Source organism: Paramormyrops kingsleyae, chromosome 12, assembly GCF_048594095.1.
Source record: "Paramormyrops kingsleyae isolate MSU_618 chromosome 12, PKINGS_0.4, whole genome shotgun sequence".
Classification (NCBI taxonomy): domain Eukaryota; kingdom Metazoa; phylum Chordata; class Actinopteri; order Osteoglossiformes; family Mormyridae; genus Paramormyrops; species Paramormyrops kingsleyae.
Window position 1 is genome coordinate 25,325,466 of NC_132808.1, and position 8,545 is coordinate 25,334,010.

Here is an 8,545-nt window from a genome sequence, read left to right on the forward strand (position 1 = left end):
TTAATACCAGTTAGTACATTAAGGGTAGTTATTACATTATTGGCTGCTACAGGGGCTACTCCCCAAAGCCAGATGATACAGTTATACAGGTGACTTTAAAAGTTTCTTCAAAGTGTGCTGTCAGGAAACCTGATTCCTGGCCACATATCAATGTCCATGGTCCACTGGTCCTTTGGGAAGTTCTATGGATCCCTGGCGAGTCCAGCTGCTTTTAATTTAAGCAGATAATCATTTGATTCCCCAAAGAAAATAAGCCATGTTGCAGTGTGTTTTGACACTCAGTACGTCTGAGGGCAGGAGGATCTGGCTGCAGAACACTGAGCAACGACCACCACTGTGGGGCCGGAAATCAGTACATCTCCACACCTGTCTGGTTGCTAAGCAGAATATAAATGCTATTTCTTGTAGCTATAAATCCCCACCCTGTAACCACAAATTTAGCTAGAGGCAATTTATTTAATCATAACTCCATTCTCAGTACAAGTATGATTTCATAACAGTTTTCGATATAAACAACATAAAAATGTGACTGAAAAGCACTGAATACCTGAGGTGTTGCATTCTTCGAGCATTGCTAGTGTGGAAGAAAAATTGATACTATGCTCTATGCTTTTAAAACATTAATCAATATTAAGCAATTAATAATGAATTCTATGTTACCATTTATGTTATAACTGTTAACTGTAATTATATGCAATTGTATAATTACTGCTTTATGATTCTGTTACAGAAAATATGGTATGATGCAATTATTGTGTAGTAAGCTGTAATGCTTAAAAGCGGAACTGATGTATTTTGATATGGGAACTCATTCTGCAAGAGGACCGACCTAAGGTAGAGACCAGGGGCTTCATGCATAACGACGTGCGTAGAATTCACACTAAAACATGGCGTACGGACAAAACTAGGAATGTGCGTAAGCAAGAAAAAATCCAGATGCATAAAACTGTGTGTAAGCACGGATCTACGCACATTCCCTTTATAAATCCCAAGGAGCGTGAAATTTTACGTACGTGAACGAGCCCACAGCCACCCCCCGACCCGCCCATAATTATGTATATTTGCATATGTAAATCTGTATAAATGCCCGCTTTGTTCTATATGTTTTTCTTAAACAACAATGGATAAACCACGAGGGAAAAAAGTATTTCAGTGAGTGTGAAGTGGAGGTTATCTTAACAGAAATCGAGAAAAGAAAAGTTATATTATTTGGTGGTATAAGTGGCATCAGCAATAAACGAAAGTTGACGGAGTGGCACAGCGTGGCGGAGTCAGTTAAAACCCAGCTAACATTGGTCCGACGGCAACGTCGTGTCCCTGGCCAAAAATGGTCGGGGTAGGACGGCATAAATCCGTAAAAATATGTAACATAGAACTCTTCCTAAAAATGCATTCAGATAAGTTTGTACATATCTACAGCCCAGCAAACATTGGTCCGACGGCGACGTTGTGTCCCCGGCCAAAAACAGTCGAGGTAAGACGGCATAAATCGGTAAAAATATGTGACACAGAACATTGCCTAAAAATGCATTCAGATACATTTGTACATGTCTACAGTTGTCTGGGGTTGCATGTATAGCTGTCACTTTGAGTTTTAGCTAAGTGCATTTTAATAGTGAGTGCATGTGTGAGCGAAGGTCCACTATGAGACGTCCTTTACACGTGCATTTACAGTCCATCATGATCCTTTATTAAATCCACTGTGAAATTGAGCACGAAACATGCAAATGCGATTGTGCTTACACCTTGGTTAATACTGCAATAAAAAGTAAGTGCCCCGAGTAGTTTTTAAGAGGTTGTGAAAAGACGGCCACTGACGTCCTTAAATTTACACGTCTATTCAAACAAGACTCATTGTGGGGGAAAAAGGATATATATTTTTAAATGAAATGCACAATAATGTTTATTTACATATTGTTTTATGACAAATTATTCACAAAGTGCTCTGTGATTGTGAAGTCACTGCATTTGGCATTATGCGCCCCGTGTTTTTGAATATTAAAAAATTATTTTGTTATTTTTATGAAATTTATGCATTTACATATGAACAGGTATATATCTGGCTATCATTTAAAGTCCGAATTGGTTGTGGATTGTCAAATAAAAAAAAAGTTTACTTGCTTTACTCTGCGTGCGTTTTATTTCCCCATGTGGATACATAAAGTTTTTAAATTTGAATTTGGAAACAGTTGGCAGTCTCGCGATATACCACGATATTCCAGATTATCTTGAGAGAGGGAGAGGAAACGTTAACGCATTTTCACGAGTCTTATTTACTGACAAGGAGAGAGGAGGGTGAAAGTTAATATATCTATATAAAAAAAACTACTGTTGGGTAAGTCCATTTTGTATTGTTTTATAAATTTTACGTTTGACACGAAGGAACTAAAATGTAGTTTGAGTTTGGCTAAAATTAACTAGCAGGCTAAAAGTTAGTAGTGTTAACGTTAGGCTGCTCCTAAAAGCAAACTCTGTTAGCATGAGTTCGCAGGTATAAAGCCCCATGCGGTCTCTACACTTAAGTTGAGCTATTTTATGCAGTTGAGCAAACTTCTTGGTGGAAAACTGATAGCAAAATGACCAAGTCCCCAAAATATTAAGTTTGCTGGATTTTGTTTCACTGCCTTAAAAAATAATTACAAATGAGCAGAGCAGTTTCATGCTACTGCAGGAACATGGTGTAATAGATATGGGGTTCCCAACCCTGGTCCTCAAGGACACCTGGCCTATTTGTTTTCTAATTATCCCTGCCCTACCCACTGCTGGTTACCTGGATCAGGTGTGTTCAGTCAATCAGAAGCTGGAAGATATCATTTCAGATACGATTGGAGTGGGGGAGGGCAAATCAGTAGTGCGTTTGGTAGGGCAAGAAGTGCTGTTGTAACTGCTTAAATTGACTTTAAAGCGAGATGTTTAGTGAAAGATCTTTTAAATAAAGTAAAAAAAAATAATTTAAAACCCAAGCAAATGGTAAATATTGTAGTAGCTATGAAATTCAGTCGATAATAGCATACCAGTATGTTTTAATGATCCAGTAAGTTTTACTGTTCAATGTAGCCTTTTGAGATTTTTCAAAAAGTAAATTACCTGAAAGAGACTGTGAAATGTTGAGCAAAATGTAGGAAGAGCTCAAGAATAACATGGGCTGGCGTCTGTAAATGAATTTTAACATGGATGTTTTCAGTAACTACTTTAAAATAATTTTGTAATTTTAGATTTGCTAAACATGTCCTACCAGAGGAAGTGGAGACGACGAAGGGCAAAGGTTGATTCCTTAGTGGAATATGATAGCAGCTCTGATTCTGAGGGGTCAGTGGAGCCAGCCTTGGCGGGAGAGGGCAGTCCCCTCACGGAGGGATCAACACACGACAAAATACATCCTATGGTGGCCTGTAGTTCTTCTGTTAGCACAGCAGTGGTGTCAATTAGACATGAAGAAGAATACAATTATGATACTGATTCTACTGAAACTGAGTCTGAGCAGTTGGATGAGGCTTCACGTTCAATTGTTGAAACACCATCTCTTCACAAGGACTTGGCTAGTTGGGCTACTGCTACAAACCAGACCCACAAGGCATTAAATGAGCTTCTGGATGTGCTCAGACGTCATGGCCATAGACTTCCCAAAGACGCTAGAACTCTTCTTGAAACTCCACAAGGAGTGCCAGTTCAAAATAAATGCAATGGACAGTATATTTATTATGGTATTGAGCGTTATGTTCTTGAACACTTTTCAAAAGAGACACTGCCAGGGAAAGTTGAACTGTGCTTTAATATCATATTACAGATTGTGATGTCACATTTAGGTTCAGCAACTGTCCAGAGTTGGGGGATCTTCTCTCAGGGACTGTGTCAATAAAGTCATGAACAGGTATGTATTTTACCTTGCATTGTTTGTATTGCTGCATAATTCAGAAATAAAATGTATATGTAAATGTATATTCTGGCCAAAATAAGAAACCCAGCTTTGGGTATTATTTTTTTTTATTACAGATTTAATCTTTCACACATTATACAGTGTCTCCTCACATACATGCCTATTTTCTAGTTCAGAAGGTTTTAGATGTCTACTGACTTAGTCTGCCAGACTGAAAACCAAAAAATCAAAACATAATTTCAGTGTAAGCCATTAATGACTAATTAGTTGTCTCAAAAAATGTGGATATGGATAAGAACATAGTTCAGGGAACTTGTTACCTGACAGATGAGTGGTTGTTAAAGTGTATGATTTAACATTGCATGCAAGTAACATGCTGATAATATTACAACTACAATAATTGTAACATTGACCTTACATGTAAATTTTCCTGATGGTGAAGTAATCCTGAGTAATTTCTTTCACAGAATCATGTCGAATGCCTTAATGGCAAAATTCAACATGAGGGGTGGTGGCCAACTGCAAAAGAAGCCATTTAGAGATACAATCATATTCAATATAATTCAAGGTAATTTTGGCCTTATGACGTGAAATTTTGTACTTTTTTAAAAAAAAATTTATTGGTACCTATCTATTGAAGGAATATTGTCTTAAAGACCACAGAAATGTCCTGTTTACTTTCACACAGTTACACATCTACTTATGGAACTTGCTCAACCACAGTGGTTTTGAAGGGGAAGGGGACATGCTATTTTTTCATTCGCCTAGCACAAATTTAATGCAGAACATCTTTTATTAACCAAAGATTATTCAACAGAAAAATGTCGTGTAATACATGTTGATTACTTTTTTCACATGTTTCGTTAATGAAACTGATAATATTGTTCCAAGATGTATTTTTAATGTCGTTGTAGGATCATAAAGACAATTTTGCCCTTTTGTAAAAAAATTTTTTTTTAAATATTCAATTCCCTCAGATGCAGTAAAAAGATGGAGCGCAAATGCAACAGACTCCGAGATTGAGGCAGCAATGGCTGAACACCTAAAACATGCTCCAGGAAGAGCTGGAGGTGGGGGATATAGGAAATGAGCCCGTTGACAGAAATAATTCATGTGTGTGTTCATGTTCTTGTTCTTTTCGTTCTTGTTTAACTAATGTTTAATTGTTACTATTTACAGTTCTACTATATAAATGTTGTATAGTTTTATATTTGTATGTGTGTATGTATGTGTTTATATATAATGCACACAAATATTTAAATATATTATATATATTTATTTGTATATTTATATGTATGTATATATTATAAATATATATTTTTTTCTTATTTAATACAAATAAGAAATGTTTTGTAATGTAAACGTTGATTAAACGTTGTATAGACGTTGAGGTCTGACTGGACTGATTTTGGACATTTTTTGAACCATTTATATTCTGATGTGCATTTCACAATTAGGACGTTTATATTCAGGCTAATAAGTACACTGACATAACGCAGAAACACATCTTAAAAACATCCAGACGACGACGCATTAGACGTCCAGAAAAGATGCCGAAAAGACCTCGAATACATGGCAAGTTGACGTCAAAGACGTCCGTTCAACTTTCATTTCGGAACTATTTTTCAACCATGACGGGACGTGTCGGAGGGACGTCATTTCAACGGTCATCAAACGTCCAAATGTTTGCTGGGTTTCTGCGCATGTGCAGTTCCACCGTCGTAGGATTCATAACCACGCCCATAAATCTGAGCTACCTTGCGTTGGACGCACTGGTTTAAGGTGAATAATATTTTAAAAACTCTCTTAATTGTTACTTTCACGCACTGATTTGCGGTGAGTAATATTTTAAAAACTTTTTAAATTTTTACTTTCAGCTTATACACATGCACTTTTGTGCATACATACAATCTGTCTTCAGTGTACAGTGTAATGGCATATGAGCGTATGTTGATGCTCCATTTATGAGCTAGTCCGTATGAACACGTGCTCCATACCCAGACGTGCATATTATAAACATTTATTTTGTTTATAATTGTGATAAATATTAAATTATGTCTTAAGTGATACAGTCTGTTCTTATTAAGTGACTTTTTACATGTGAAATGGGGTTCCAATCGCATTGCAAACTGGCCTATCGAGGTAGGCTACCCTATATTATTAAGTGTCCAGTGTTAATATATCCGAACAGGCTCCCCTCATTCATAAATACTGGCCTATCGAGGTAGGCTACCGGTTATGAAGTGTCCAGTGTTAATATATCCGAACAGGCTCCCCTCATTCCTACATACTTGCCTATCGAGATAGGCTACCCTATATTATTAAGTGTTGGTGTTAAAATAATGTATCCAAATAGGCTCCCCTTATGTCATTTTATACTGGAAGCACACTGGCTACCCTAAATTATTAAGTACAGTTTTATATGTTAACATTTTTTACATGTCAATAATATATTAATAATTAAAACGCATAAATAAAGATGCCATAATACGTTATACCTCGAATCGACGGATTCGGCTATCGATTAGCGCTACGGTAGCCTAACTCGACAAAGCAGCTCAACTCGTCAGACTCGGCTATCGATTAGCGCTACGGTAGCCCAACTCGACAAAGTAGCTCAACTCGTCAGAACACCAGCACTGTCACAGGACAGCACAGAACTGTACTGTTACGTCTGGCATGCACGTATTGGCAGTGTCTCGTAGTGCAGTCTGACTTGGCGGATTATCCCGTTGCAGCACGTTGAGTGCCACTGAAGGTATAAACAAACCAATATTCAATCATTAGCAATTTAAGTGTCAGTGGGAGTTCTCTTAATCATCACTTTGTCGTATTTATTAGGCTATATTAATGGAAACATAATACGTGGGAAGATGTGAACGTGATTCCTACTGTTACTTAATGACAAAACAAAGAAGTTATGGCAATAAAATGGTATTGTTTTTCATCCAAAGACGCTACCCCTAGTGGTACATGCTAGTTACTTCAGATTGTCACGCTGCAGGGGAAATACGATGGCTGGAAGTGCGCTCATAATCCAACGCTTTGTATAAGCGTATTTTTCACAACGCTGTAAGCATTACACTGCTGATAGAACGTGAATGCAATATCTACCATTCATTAATAAAAAACGATTGAAAACCTGATGTGTAACGAATGCCATCATAGCTATTCCAAAGACGCTACCCCTAGTGGTACATGCCAGTTACTTCAGATTGTCACGCTACGGGGGAAATACGATGTCTGGAAGCGCACTCATAATCCAACACTTTGTATAAGCGTATTTTTCACAATGCTGTAAGCATTACACTGCTCTACCACTCATTGATTAAAAAAACTATTGAAAACCTGATGTGTAACGAAAGCTATCATAGCTATTCCAAAAACGCTCCCCCTAGTGGTACATGCCAGTTACTTCAGATTGTCATGTTGTTTTAAGAAATGGGTCATCCAGTTGGCAAATATAATGCAGCATAACATAGGACTGGACGATATGGCAAAAATTTAGATCACGATATATTTCTTAATTTTGGTCGATACGATATAATTCCGATATCGATATGGACAATATTAAAAAGCCTCAGGAAAAAACTGCCGAGGACACACACAATGGATGTCTGCAAACTGAATTTGCAAAGTCTATAATACCTCCAGGCTCCTCCTATTAAAATTATATAATTTTTTAAAAAATAAAAACAGTACAAAAAAAAAGGTTCACTTTTTATTTGTATTTAGCCTTTACAAACAAGAAATGTGAAATAAACTATCAAATAAATAAAACTCTCAGACTCAGCTTATTAACAATAATATATTTCCATTTAAACTAGAACAGGCTGATTATTCATATACAGTCGAACCCGGTTATGTCGCCGGCCTAGGAGGTTGCCAAAAAGCGTCGAGATAACTGATGATTGAGATAACCGAAAACCAATATGGCAGCAATATATTAGCATGTGCTTGAAATTTATTTATGTGCGTTAATAACTGAGAATGTACATGCATGGGTTTTTGGCATTGCCGCGATTTGTTTGACGCGATCGGCATGCTATAAATATGTACATACATCGGGGCCGGTTCTAGACATGCATATATGAGGGGGCAGACAGAAATGTGAAGGGGGCACATGGTGGCGACAAAGGCGGGAAAGGGGTGGGGTGGTGCTCTGGATAACTGTTTTTGTCATGTAATTGGATTGCACTTTGTCAGGCCTCTACCCTAACACCTGTCCAACTTGGGGGTCCCACCTGAAGGCTAAGCTTCTGCTGGTGTAGCTCTTAGGGTCACTGAGGCACGCAAAGCCCCTGACCACATAAGGTGGCAATCCCTCAGGGGGAAAACTGAAAAGTAAAACAACAAAAAATAAAATATTCCTCATCAGATTAAAACAAGTAAAAACATGACATTTACCTTAATCGGATGGCCTATATCAAACATATTTGAACCCAACAAAACACTTTTCACTATTGCCAATATTACCAAAACTAAAAAGGGTAGGCTAAGTTATGAAAAAGAAAAAATCAATTCACCGAGTCTTGAAATATAAAACTGAAAAATAGGATCGGTCAGGGTTCATTTCACTACATGTTGTACTTGTTATAACTATGTATGTGACGAATAAAGAATCTTGAAATCTTGAAATCACAACGAACAAGTCGCTCAATGACAATG

General features: G+C 37.3%; 1 long non-coding RNA gene across 1 annotated transcript; it reads left to right on the top strand.

Annotated features, from left to right (window-relative positions):
• Positions 1-2,968: 2,968 nt before the first annotated feature.
• LOC140593537 (uncharacterized) lies at positions 2,969-4,945 on the top strand. The gene is made up of 3 exons (XR_011993936.1): positions 2,969-3,871; positions 4,345-4,445; positions 4,855-4,945. It is a non-coding gene; the product is annotated as an uncharacterized lncRNA (long non-coding RNA).
• Positions 4,946-8,545: the final 3,600 nt, after the last annotated feature.